Source organism: Mesoplodon bidens, assembly GCF_964165515.1.
Source record: "Mesoplodon bidens genome assembly, chromosome: 7".
Classification (NCBI taxonomy): Eukaryota; Metazoa; Chordata; class Mammalia; order Artiodactyla; family Ziphiidae; genus Mesoplodon; species Mesoplodon bidens.
The window spans coordinates 29,128,471-29,143,031 of NC_138164.1; the positions used below are offsets into that span (position 1 = coordinate 29,128,471).

The following is a 14,561-nucleotide window of genomic DNA, read 5'->3' on the forward strand; positions in this document are numbered from 1 at the left end:
GGTGAGAGAAACCACTATAAAAATTACATATTGTAATGGCTCTTCATTTGAAAAGCTACTTCTTTAGCCAGAAAGCTCTAACTATCCATTATTAATAACCTCTCTATTTGCTCATTTCTGAAATCAAAAATATTTTTCAGTTTGAATAATTTAAATTGCATAATTTCAAAATGCTGATAAATTAAAGATAGGTTTTTTGAAAAGATGAAATGAGTGGAAAGATAGTAAATAGCATAGCAAACTATAAAATAGTAAAACAATTTAAAGTAATTATTGGCTGGTAAAAAATAAAATAAATCTAAGTTTTAAGGTTCTATATCAATTTTAAGTTATTTCAATGTTTTTTCTAGACATGAGACTCAAATGAAAGAGGTATAGATCAATTAATTAAAATCAGGCAAAGTAAATTCTTCTTTCCGATTTAGGGCTTTCACTTTTGTAACATTTTTATCAGCTTCTCTATCATCATTCTCATCAAAATTAATTCACTCATATTTTCTTTTCTAAAACAGTGTTTAATGGCTTCAATTTCAATAATATCAATCAGTCTTCTTAATCATTTGCTAAGAATGATCCAGAATATTACTGAGTATTGTATACATGGTATTATAGATACTGGGGGAGATGTATAAAAATCAATGAGGTATGTACTGATGGTTCTTCATAAATATTTCAACTAAATATTAAAATTGTGCTATATCATTGCTTATCTGACATAAACAAAATAAATCCCCAAATCAAGACAATATGTTTTCCTAAGCTAGTATTTTAAACATCAACATTTGCAGTGTGTCAACTACTTTTTTTTACTTTTCAAGAGATGTAATTTGTTTTTCCTTTTTAAGAGATAGAGCTGTATTTAATATTTTGGGGGTTCTTACATTATTAAAGTTCAAATAAAATAAGAGCCATAAATATTTCAAAATAAATGCACTACATAATTGTTAAACATACAGAATCCTGCTGTTAAATTCAAGTTACTTCTAGAGCTTTTGATTGATTCTCTAATCTAGAAAAAATTGTGGTGATTCAGTGTTCCATTTTCTTTGTTTTTCTGATAAATTATTTTCATTTGCTCTAGCTGAACCCTACAACGGCACCTAATTTATCAGCTGTGCTAGACCACAAAACATCACTAGTTGGTAGTCAGGAGAAGTGCTATTTTGACTGCTAACATTGGCTATCACTTATTTGTGTCTTAAATTTGTCAAAAATGACAGAGAACAAATAAGAAAGCAAAGAGATATCTAAAGGAAAAATGGTTCAAATATTTTTTACACATGGTATTAAAAACTATTTTAAAAATATAATGTTTAACAACCCAAAAAAGGTTGTTTTCTTCCCAGAAAAATAACATGCGAGGCTTGCTTTTCATAATAACACTATAATAATATATTATAAACTTTAATGAACAGAGAGTAATGAAAAGGGAGTTCAAATGCATAATAAAAATATTTTATAATGAGGATAGGGCTATAATTTGTAACAGTGGACCATCTTTTCTTTTTACAAAATCTGACATACTCATCTTTTTACAAAGCACAGATGCTAAAATGTCTGCCCATTACACATGTTTTAAACCAATTAAAAATACTTTTTAAAATGATATTCCTTTAAAATGGTGTCAAAGGGGATGAAATTTCCCAACAAAAACATACATCACTTCTTCCATGATCTAAGCATACTGAACAGCTTGCATTATGCCACTGGCATGCTTTGCAGCATCTATGAGGTTGGAGGGGAGCTGCAGAATATGCTGTCACCCCTATTCCATCTGTTCACATTCCAAAGAACAATGAGAGACACTTCAGGAATACCTATGCTTCTCCTGAACAATTGGTGTGATTTTATTGTAGCATACTACATCTTATATACAATTGTATTTTCCTTTTCTTTTGGAAGTTATAAAGCACACAGAAGAATTTCTGATCTAACAATAACAACTATATAGAACCTTAGAGCATGAGCTTTGCTGTTTGTTTTGTCTTCTTTTAGCATAAATTGTTTCCCTAGTTTTATTTTCTTTTCATTTCCTAATTTTCTCTTTGATTTCCTCAACTATTGATTTTACACTAATAGATCGTCTGTATTTTTGTAAGTCACATCCAGTATAATCCTTCCAGGAATGAGAAAGAATACAGATTTTAAAAATGAACGCTCATTCTCAAATTACAGATGAGAAATTGGATTGTCCAAGAAGTTAAGTAAATTACGTTTGAGGGGAGACCTATAAGATGGAGGAGGAGTAAGATGCGGAGATCACCTTCCTCTCCACAAATACATCAAAAACACATGTACATGTGAAACAATTCCTATAGAACACCTTCTGAATGTTGGCAGAATACCTCAGACTTCCCAGAAGGCAAGAAACTCCCCAGGTACCTGGGTAGGGCAAAAGTAAAAAAGGAAAAACAGAGACAAAATAATAGGGACGGGACCTGCACCAGTGGGAGGGAGCTGTGAAGGAGGAAAGGTTTCCACACATAGGAAGCCACTTCATGGGAGGAGATGGCGGGTGGCTAGGGCGGACGCTTCGGAGCCATGGAGGAGAGTGCAGCAACAGGGGTGTAGAGGGCAAAGCAGAGAGATTCCCGCACAGAAGATCGGTGCTGACCAGCACTCAACAGCCTGAGAGGATTGTCTGATCACCTGCCAGGGCGGGTGGGGGCTGGGAGCTGAGGCTTGGGCTTTGGAGATCAGATCCCAGAGAGAGGACTGGGGTTGGCTGTGTGAACACAGCCTGAAGGGGGCTAATGCACCAGAGAAAGCCGGAAGGGAGTCCGGGGAAAGTCTGGACCTGCCTAGGAGGCAACAGACCACTATTTCAGGGTGTGCAAGGAGAGGGGATTCAGAGCACCACCTAAATGAGCTACAGAGATGGACGTGAACCATGGCTATAAATGCAGACACAAGAGACGGCATGAAACGCTAAGGCTGCTGCTGAAGCCGCCAAGAAGCCTGTGTGCAAGCACAGGTCACTAACCACACCTCCCCTCCAGGGAGCCTTTGCAGCCTGCTACTGCCAGGGTCCCCGGATCCAGGGACAGCTTCCCCGGGAGAACACACAGTGTGCCTCAGGCTGTTGCAAGGTTATGCCACCCTCTGCCACTGCAGGCTCACCCCACATGCCATACCCCTCCCTCCACACAGCGTGAATGAGCCAGAGCCCCCTAATTGGCTGCTCCTTTAACCCCGTTCTATCTGTGCTGGGAACAGATATCCTCAGATGACCTACATGCAGAGGCGGGGCCACATCCAAAGCTGAACCCCAGGAGCTGTATGAACAAAGAAGACAAAGGGAAGTTTCTCCCAGCAGCCTCAGGAGCAGTGGATTAAACCTCCACAGTCAACTTGATGTACCCTGCATCTGCGTAATACCTGAATAGAGAAGGAACCATCCCAAAACTGAGGCAGTGGACTTTGGGATCAACTGTAGACTTGGGGTTTGCTTTCTGCATCTAATTTGTTTCTGGTTTTATGATTATCTTACTTTAGTATTCAGAGCTTAATAGCATTGGTAGATTTGTTTATTGATTTGGTTGCTCAGTTAATTTATATATATATATATATATATATATATATATATATATATATATATATATATATTATTTTTTTTAATCCATTTTCTCTTTTGGTGAGTGTGTACGTCTATGCTTCTTTGTGTGATTTTGTCTGTATAGCTTTGCTTTTACCATTTATCCTAGGGTTCTGTTTGTCTGCTTTTTGGTTTTTTTTTTTTTTTGCGGTATGCAGGCCTCTCCCTGTTGTGGCCTCTCCTGCTGCAGAGCACAGGTTCCAGACGCGCAGGCTCAGCAGCCATGGCTCATGGGCCCAGCCGCTCTGCAGCATGTGGGATCCTCCGGGACCGGGGCACGAACCCGTGTCCCCTGCATTGGCAGGCGGACTCCCAACCACTGCATGACAAGGGAAGCCCATTTTGATTTTTTTAAGTATAGTTTTTAGCACTTGTTACCATTGGTCGATTTGTTTTTTGGTTTGCTTGCTCTCTTCTTTCTTTTATTTATTTTTTAAATTTTAATAATAATTATTTTTTATTTCCTATTTAAATACCTTTATATTATTTCACTTTTTTCTTTCTTTATTTATTTTTAAATTTTCTCCCTTTTCTCCTGAGCTGTGTGGCAGACAGGGTCTTGGTGCTCTGGCCAGGTGTCAGGCCTGAGCCTCTGAGGTGGGAGAGCTGAGTGAAGGACATTGGTCCACCATAGACCTCCCAGCACCATGTAATATCAAACAGTGAAAGCTCTACCAGAGATCTCACCTCAACACTAAGACCCAGCTCCACTCAACGACTAGGAAGCTACAGTGCTGGACACACTATGCCAAGCAACCAGCAAGACAGGAACACAACCACACCCATTAGCAGAGAGGCAGCCTGAAATAATAAGGTCACAGACACCCCAAAACACACCACTGGACGTGGTACTCCTTGCCAGAAAGACAAAATCCAGCCTCATCCACCAGAACACAGGCACCACACCCCTCCACCAGGAGACCTACACAACCCACTGAACCAAACTTACCCACTGGGGTAAGACACCAAAATCAACGAGAACTACGAACGTGCAGGCTGTGAAAAGGAGACCCCAAACACAGTAAGTTAAGCAAAATGAGAAGACAGAAAAAAACACAGCAGATGAAGAAGCAAGGTAAAAACCCACGAGAACAAACAAATGACGAGGAAATAGGCAGTCTACCTGAAAAAGAATTCAGAGGAATGATAGTAAAGATGACCTAAAATCTTAGAAATAAAATGGACAAAATACAAGAAACATTTAACAAGGACCTAGAAGAACTAAAGAGCAAACAAACAATGATGAACAACACAATAAATGAAATACAAATTCCCTAGAAGGAATCAATAGCAGAATAACAGAGGCAGAAGAATGGATAAGTGACCTGGAAGATAAAATAGTAGAAATGACTACTGCAGAGCAGAATAAAGAAAAAAGAATGAAAAGAATTGAGGATAGTCTCATAGACCTCTGGGACAACATTGAATGCAACAACATTCCAATTATAGGGGTCCCAGAAGAAGAAGAGAAAAAGAAAGGGACTGAGAAAATATTTGAAGAGATTATAGTTGAAAATTTCCCAAATACGGGAAAGGAAATAGTCAAATCCAGGAGGGCAGACAGTCCCATACAGGATAAACCCAAGGAGAAAAATGCTAAGACACATGTTAATCAAACAATCAAAAATTAAACACAAAGAAAAAATATTAAAAGCAACAAGGGAAAAGCAACAAATAATATACAAGGGAATGCCCATAAGGTTAACAGCTGATCTTTCAGCAGAAACTCTGCAAGCCAGAAGGGAGTGGCAGGACACATTTCAAATGATGAAAGGGAAAAACCTACAACAAAGATTATTCTATCCAGCACTGATCTCGTTCAGATTTGACGAGGAAATGAAAACCTTTACAGACAAGCAAAGGCTAAGAGAATTCAGCACCACCAAACCAGCTTTACAACAAATGCTAAAGGAACTTCTCTAGGCAGGAAACACAAGACCAGGAAAAGACCTACAATAATAAAGCCAAAGCAATTAAGAAAATGGTAATAGGAACACACATATCAATAACTACCTTAATTGTAAATGGATTAAATGCTCCAACCAAAAGACACAGATTGGCTGAATGGATACAAAAACAAGACCCATATATATGCTGTCTACAAGAGACCCACTTCAGACCTTCGGACACATACAGACTGAAAGTGAGGGGATGAAAAAAGATATGCCATGCAAATGCAAATCAAAAGAAAGCTGGAGTAGCAATTCTCATATCAGATAAAATAGAGTTTAAAATAAAAACTATTACAAGAGACAAAGAAGGACACTACATAATGATCAAGGGATTAATCCAAGAAGAAGATATAACAATTGTAAATATTTATGCATCCAACATAGGAGCACCTCAATACATAAGACAAATGCTAACAGCCATAAAGAGGAAATTCGCAGAGTAGGGGACTTTAACACCCCACTCTCACGAATGGACAGATCATCCAAAATGAAAATAAATAAGGGAACACAAACTTTAAATGATACATTAAACAAGATGGACTTAATTGATATTTATAGGAGATTCCATCCAAAAACAGAATACACTTTCTTCTCAAGTCATCATGGAACATTCTCCAGGATAGATCATATCTTGGGTCACAAATTAAGCCTTGGTAACTTTGAGAAAATTGAAATCATATCAAGTATCTTTTCCAAACACAATGCTGAGACTAGATGTCAACTACAGGAAAACGTGTAAAAAATAAAAACAAATGAGGCTAAGCAATACAATACTAAAAAACCAAGAGATCACTGAAGGAATCAAAAAGGAAATAAAAATATACCTAGAAACAAATGACAACAAAAGCACGATGACCCAAAACCTATGGGATGCATTAAAAGCAGTTCTAAGAGGGAAGTTTATAGCAATAAAATCCTACCTCAAGAAAAAAGAAATATCTTAAGTAAAAAACCTAACTTTACACCTAAAGCAATTAGAGAAAGAAGAACAAAAAACCCCCAAAGTTATCAGAAGGAAAGAAATCATAAAGATCAGATCAGAAATAAATGAAAAAGAAATGAGGAAACAATAACAAAGATCAATAAAACTAAAAGCTGTTTTTTGAAAAGATAAACAAAATTGAAAATCCATTAGCCAGACTCATCAAGAAAAAAAGGTAGAAGACTCATATCAATAGAATTAGAAATGAAAAAGGTGAAGTAACAACAGACACTGCAGAAATACAAAAGGATCATGAGAGATTACTACAAGCAACTATAAGCCAATAAATTGGACAACATGGAGGAAATGGACAAATTTTTGGAAAAGCACAACCTCCCAACACTGAACCAGGAAGAAACAGAAAATATAAAAAGAACAATCAAAGCCCTGAAATTAAAACTGTGATTAAAAATCTTCCAACAAACAAAAACCCAGGACCAGATGGCTTCTCAGGCGAATTCTATCAAACATTTAGAGAAGAGCTAACACCTATCCTTCTCAAACTCTTCCAAAATATACTGGAGGGAGGAACACTCCCAAATTCATTCTACGAGACCACCATCACCCTGATACCAAACCCAGAGAAAGATGTCATAAAGAAAGAAAACTACAGGCCTATATCACTGATGAAACTAGATGCAAAAATCCGCAACAAAATACTAGCAAACAGAATCCAAAAGCAGATTAAAAGGATCATACACCATGATTAAGTGGGGTTTATCCCAGGAATGCAATGATACTTCAATATACACAAATCAATCAATGTAATACACCATATTAACAAATTGAAGAATAAAAACCATATAATCATCTCAATAGAGGCAGAACAAGCTTTCAAAAAAATTCAACACCCATTTATGGTAAAAACCCTCCAGAAAATATGCATAGAGGGAACTTACCTCAGTGTAATAAAGGTCATATATGAAAAACCCACAGCCATGATTGGCCTCAATAGTGAAAAACTGCAACCATTTTCAGTAAGATCAGGAATAATACAGGGTTGCCCACTGTCACTACTATTATTCAACACTGTTTTGGAAGTTTTAGCCACAGCAATCAGAGAAGAAAAGGAAATAAAAGGAATCCAAATCAGAAAAGAAGAAGTAAAACTGTCACTGTTTTCCGATGACATGATAGTATATAGAGAGAATCTTAAAGATGCTACTGGAAAACTACAGCAAATCAATGAACTTGGTAAAGTAGCAGGATACAAAATTAATGCACAGAAATCTTTTGCATTCCTATACACTAATGCTGAAAAATCTGAAAGAGAAATCAAGGAAACATTCCCATTTACCACTGCAACAAAAAGAATAAAATACCTAGGAATAAACTTACCTAAGGCGACAAAAGACCTGTATGCAGAAAACTGTAAGACAATGAAGAAAGAAATTTAAGATGATATGAACAGATGGAGAGAAATACCATGTTCTTGGTTTGGAAGAATAAACATTGTGAAAATGACTATACTACCCAAAGTAATCTACAGATTCAATGCAATCCCTATTAAACTATCAATGGCATTTTTTACAGAAATAGAAAAAAAAATTCACAATTTGTATGGAAACACTAAAGACCCTGAATACCAAAGCAATCTTGAGAAAGAAAAATGGAGCTGGAGGAATCAGACTCCCTGACTTCAGACTATACTACAAAGCTACTGTAATCAAGACAGTATGGTACTGGCACAAATACAGAAATATAGATCAATGGAACAGGAGAGAAAACCCACAGATAAACCCACACACATATGGTCACCTTATTTTTATTATTTTTATTTTTTTTTAATTTATTTATTTTATTTATGGCTGTGTTGGGTCTTCGTTTCTGTGTGAGGGCTTTCTCCAGCTGTGGCAAGCGGGGGCCACTCCTCATCGCCATGTGCGGGCCTCTCACTATCGCGGCCTCCCCTGCTGCGGAGCACAGGCTCCAGACGCGCAGGCTCAGTAATTGTGGCTCACGGGCCCAGTTGCTCCGCGGCACGCGGGATCTTCCCAGACCAGGGCTCGAACCCGTGTCCCCTGCATTGGCAGGCGGACTCTCAACCACTGCGCCACCATGGAAGCCCCCTGGTCACCTTATTTTTGATAAGGGAGGCAAGAATATACAATGGAGAAAAGACAGCCTCTTCAATAAGTGCTGCTGGGAAAACTGGACAGCTACATGTAAAAGAATGAAATTAGAACACTCCTTAACACCATACAAAAACAATAAATTCAAAAGGGATTAAAAATCCAAACGTAAGGCCAAATACTATAAAACTCTTAGAGCAAAAGATAGGCAGAACACTCTATGACATAAATCACAGTAAGATCCTTTTTGCCCCACCTCCTAGAGAACTGGAAATAAAAACAAGAATAAACAAATGGGACCTAATGAAATTTAAACATTAGCAGGACGAAAAGACAACTGTCAGAATGGGAGAAAACATCTGCAAACAACGCAACTGACAAAAGATTAACCTCCAAAATATACAAGCAGCTCATGCAGCTCAGTTTGAAGAAAACAAACAACCCAATCCTAAAATGGACAGAATACCTAATAGACATTTCTCCAAAGATATACAGATTGCCAACAAACACATGAAAGGATACTCAACATGACTAATCATTAGAGAAATGCAAATAAAAACCCCAATGCGGTATCACCTCACACCATTCAGAAAGGCCATCAACAAAATATTTAGAAACAATAAATGCTGGAGAGTCTTTGGAGAAAAGGGAACCCCCTTGTACTATTGGTGGGAATGTAAATTGATACAGCCATTATGGAGAACAGTATGGGAGTTCCTCAAAAATCTAAAAATAGAACTACTGTATGACCCAGCAATCTCACTACTGGGCATCTACCCTGTGAAAACCATAATTCAAAAAGAGTCATGTACCAAAATGTTCATAGCAGCCCTATTTACAATAGCCCGGAGATGGAAACAACCTAAGTGTCCATCATGGGATGAATGGATAAAGAAGATGTGGCACATATATACAGTGGAATATTACTCAGCCATAAAAAGAAACGAAATTGAGCTATTTGTAATGAGGTGGATGGACCTTGAGTCTGTCATACAGAGTGAAGTAAGTCAGAAAGAGAAAAACAAATACTGTATGCTAACACATGTATATGGAGTCTAAAAAAAGAAAAAAAAATCTGAAGAACCTAGGAAAAGGACAGGAATAAAGACGTAGATGTAGAGAATGGACTTGAGGACACGGGGAGGGGGAAGGGTAAGCTGGGATGAAGTGAGAGAGTGGCATGTATATATACACTACCAAATGTAAAATAGATAGCTAGTGGGAAGCAGCCACATAGCACAGGGAGATCAGCTTGGTGTTTTGTGTCCATCTAGAGAGGTGGGATAGGGAGGGTGGGAGGGAGATGCAAGTGGGAGGAGATATGGGGACATATGTATATGTATAGCTGATTCACGTTGTTATACATCAGAAACTAACACAACTCTGTAAAGCAATTATACTCCATAAAGATGTTAAAAAAAAACTATGAAGTACAATGAAATATTTAGCACTAAAGAGAAATGAGCTATCAAGCCATGAAATGTACCTTAAATCCATATTGTCAAGTGAAAGAAACCAATCTGAGAAGTCTATATACTTACAATTCCAACTCTATGACATTGTGGAAAAGGCAAAACTGAAAATAGTGAAATGATCAGTAGTTTTCAGAGGTTTTAGAGGTAGGAGGGATGTATAGGGGATTTTCAGGAAGTTAAAAATATTCTGTTTGACGCTCTCATGATGGAAACAAGTCACATTTTTTCTAAACTCATAGAGTATACAATATCAGAATCCTAATGTAAACTATGGACTTTAGTTAATAATAATATATCAGTATTAACACTGGCTCCTCTGTTGTAAAAATGTACCACACTAATGCAAGATGTTAATAAGAGGGGGAACCTGCTGGAGTGCTAGGGGATATATGGGAACTCTATGTATTTTTTGCTTATTTTTCTGTAAATCTAGGACTGTTCTAAAAATAGTCTATTAATTAAAAAGAAAAACTTGTATGATGAATGGTCTAGAGGGTTGATGTAACAAGAAAATTAATCTTCCCATTGAAAAACAACAACAACAACAACAACTAAACCAAAGTCCATCAGCAGTAGAATCAATAAATAAATTACGGTATAATCACCCTATGGAATACTATACACTAATGAAAATTAAAGCTTCATGCAAAATACGTATGAGTCTCAACATACAGCTGAAGGAAAGAAGCAAGATACACAGAAACAAAAAACATACTGTATAACTCATTTACTATCATTCAAAAACAAGCAAAAATAACCCATGGTTATAAGTCAGGAAAGCTATTTCCTTTGGAGAGGAAAAAGTGAGTACAAATTAAAAATGGGATGTGCTGGAAAAGGGTAGAGATGGAGAGATACTGAAAACATTTTGGTTTTAGACTTGTGTGGTGATTACATGTGTGTCACTCTGATAATTCATCCAGCTGTATATTTAAAGTTATATAGTTTTCTCCATGTATTTATTTTGATTAAGATGTTTATAGTGAAAAAAAAAAGTAAATTACATGTTTGTCTCAAGGAATATGGCAGACTAAATATCTGGAGAAAATTTTATAACCCAGTACATTTAAAAATTATGCATAAATAACAACATCAGCCACAAAAAAAACCCTTTTAAAATTTATGACTGAAGTGCCAGGGAAATTAAGGGAAAGCTTTAAATGCTGGAGCCAAAGAGGCAGAGCTGATCTAGAGACCTGAGTGAGTTCTGAAGCCAGTATTTGCCCTGTGGTATGTGCCTATCTTAAGGGGCCTACAGCTTGGTTTGTTTACTTTTTATTTTGAACTATTTTTAGATTTATATAAAACTGGCAAAAATAATATAGAGAATTCCCATTATATACTTTACTCCTAGTTAACATCTTACATAATCACAGCATAATTATCAAAACCAGGAAATTAACACTACTACAATACTATTAACTAAACTACCACAGACCTTATTCAAATTTTACCAATTTTTCCACAAATGTCCTCTTTCTGTTTCCGGAGAATACCATATTATATTTAGTTGTTATTTATCACAGTCTCATCCAAAACTGTGACAGTCTTTCTTTTTCTTTCATGACCTTGACACTTTTGAAAAACACTGGTCAGTTACTTTGTAAAATGTCCCTCATTGAGTTCATAAGATTCACATTTCCAAAGACAGAAAAGAGAAGCCCAGAACTCTACAAAAAACACCCAACAGGCTAATTAGAAAACAAACTGCCTGGCAGAGGGAAAGACTAGGGACACTTGCTGCTCACTACCTTGGCTTCTGGGTGATAATGTGATCTGTTTGAAATACTGTGATCATCAAAATTCACCCTACACACTGCAATCCTGAAAATATCATATATCAAAACTTATGGAACTGCAGTGAATGAAATTCTTAGAGGAAAATTATAGCAGAAAACACTTATGTACAAAGAGAAGCAATGATAAAAACGGAGCCAAACTTAACAAATTATAAGGTTGAGAATGTAGATGGAAGAAAATAACAAGAGCAAAAAAATTAATAAAATAGAAAACAGATACAAGATCAGATTTTTTAAAAAGTCAGTTTTTGTTAGTCTTAAAAGACTAATAAAATTATGAGACTTCTGACTAGATTAAATGATTATAACTAGATGATAAAGTAAGAGAAGGCAAAAATTTATTTAAAATTCTAATGTTACAAGGAATATAATTACAGAAAAGACTAAAAGAGAATATGAGATTATTTTGAATAGCTTTATACCATAAAAAGTTGTAAATTTGGCCAATTGAGAAATTTCTAGGAATATATAAATTAATAAAACAGTCTCAAGAAGAAATAGAAAAACTAAACTGGGCTAGAGTTGTTTAAAAAAATTAAGAGAGAAGTTAAAAACATTATCTCAAAGTAAATCTCAGACACCAGCAGTTAATATAAAAGTTCTCCTCACATTCCTTGAACAGAAATTCAAATCTAGTACTAACCATTTCAGAGACTAGAAAAGGAGGCAAAATTCCTCAAATCAAGCAATAGAGGCTAGTAAAAACATTATATGAAATATAAGGGGACATTCAAAGATCAGACTTACTCCTGAACATAGATGCAAATAAATAAACAAATATAAAACAAACTTTCAAAAAAGACATACATGATGACTTTGAATGTATGGTTCAATCATAGAAAATAGAGTTCATCACATAAGCAGATTAGAGAGAAAAATAATATAATTATTTCAATACTGGGTGAAAATATGGTCAATGAAGTTCACCAATACATTCTTGACAAACTACCCTTAGGAAATTTAGCAAAGATATGTGAGATTGTTATAACAGCTTTTGATAAATTATGCCTCCCTGTAATCATACCTGTTTGCAAAGTAATATTCCACTCCTCTGATATCAAGAGAAATCTATTTCTCCACCCGCTGGAAGCTGGGCTGATCTTATGACTTGTTTGACTAATAGAATGTGGCAAAACGGATGTGCAATTTTCAAAGCCTCGACTTTAAGTGAACTTGCAGTTTCTGCTCTGGCCATGGAATCCTGAAACACCATGCTAGTCTCTGGTAGTTGAAAGACCATGAAGTTGAAAACCAAGTCACCCCAGCCAATAGCCAATGCCATCTGCAAACATGAGTAAGACCATCTTGAACCTGCCAGCCAACTCTCCAAATGAAGGCAGCGTCATATGGGAATCCAGATGAAACCAACCCACAGAATCATAGGAAAATCATAAAACATTATTGTTTCAAGTTACTAAGTTTTGGGATGATCTGCTATGCAACAAAGACTAACTGAAGCATTGGGAATAGTGGAAATCTTTAACCTGTGTTAGGGATTGCATGTTTGTGTACCCCGCACCACCCCCACCCCGCAAATCCTATGTTGAAGCTCTAACCTCCCAGCATGGCTGTATTTGGAGATGGGACTTCTAAGGAAGTAATTAAGATTAAATGAGGTCATGAGGGTGGGGCCCTGCTCTGATAGGATTTGTGTCCTTATAAGAAGAGACAAGGGAGATCTGTTTTCTTCTCCCCCTCTTTCTGCAAACACTCACAGAGGAAAAGCCATATGAGATCATAGTAAGAAGACAGTCATTTACAAGCCAGAAATATAGCCCTTACCACAACCCGACCATACTGGCACTTTGATCACAGACTTCCGACCTCCAAGACTGTGAGAAAATGCATTACTGTTATTAAGCCATCCAATCTATGGTATTTTATTATGGGAACCCAAGCAGACTAATACAAACTTATAAGTGGTATCTACAAAACATAGCAAATATTACAATCAATAATAAAGTGTTAGAAAATATTCCCTTCAAAATCAGAGCAAGATAAGACTATCGCCACTTTAACTCAACACTGCACACAAAGATCTAGTTATCCCAACACAGAATAAAAGGCAATTAAATGTATATGGATTGGAAAAGAAAAAAGCTAAATCACCTTTTTCTCAAATAACAATTTACAAAAAAAGAATTTGTAATACTTTTCATATAACATATTATGTTTATTCACTATACTTTTTTCTATTTGTATTTGAAATAAATATACAAATTCATTAAACAATATATATATTTTTAACTTCAACTCAAGTATTATTTCTTTTTTCAATAGCTATTTGGGAGCTGGTAAAAGTTCACTTAGTCCATATTCTCTCTTCACCCACCCGCTAACATGTGCATGTTCCTTCTGGGTGCTTGGCCAGGTATAATATGTTTTACTGTGTTACCAAACATATCAAGATGTAACAAGCTATATTAAATCTTCCCACATACTGTAAAATTGAAACAGTACACTAACCTGTTAAAGTGAGATACAGGAGAATATCCAGAGATTTATCTTTCTAATGTTAATATATGCAAGATAAAGGGGGGAAAACCCTTTCTTGATGTCTCCTGTGTCTTCGATAAAAATATTTATGCCAGTCACATGCAAGACCAAACTGTAATTTATGTTGGTGATTGGAGAGATAAGATTTCACTCAAGATCAAAAGTGAAATGTGCAGGCACTGTACCATGT

The 14,561-nt window shown here is 36.3% G+C and overlaps 1 protein-coding gene across 1 annotated transcript in view; it reads right to left on the minus strand.

Annotated features, from left to right (window-relative positions):
* The window catches only part of DYNC2H1 (dynein cytoplasmic 2 heavy chain 1), a 376,698-nt gene that overhangs the window by 91,143 nt on the left and 270,994 nt on the right, over positions 1-14,561 (minus strand). The gene's annotated exons all lie outside the window — the stretch shown is intronic.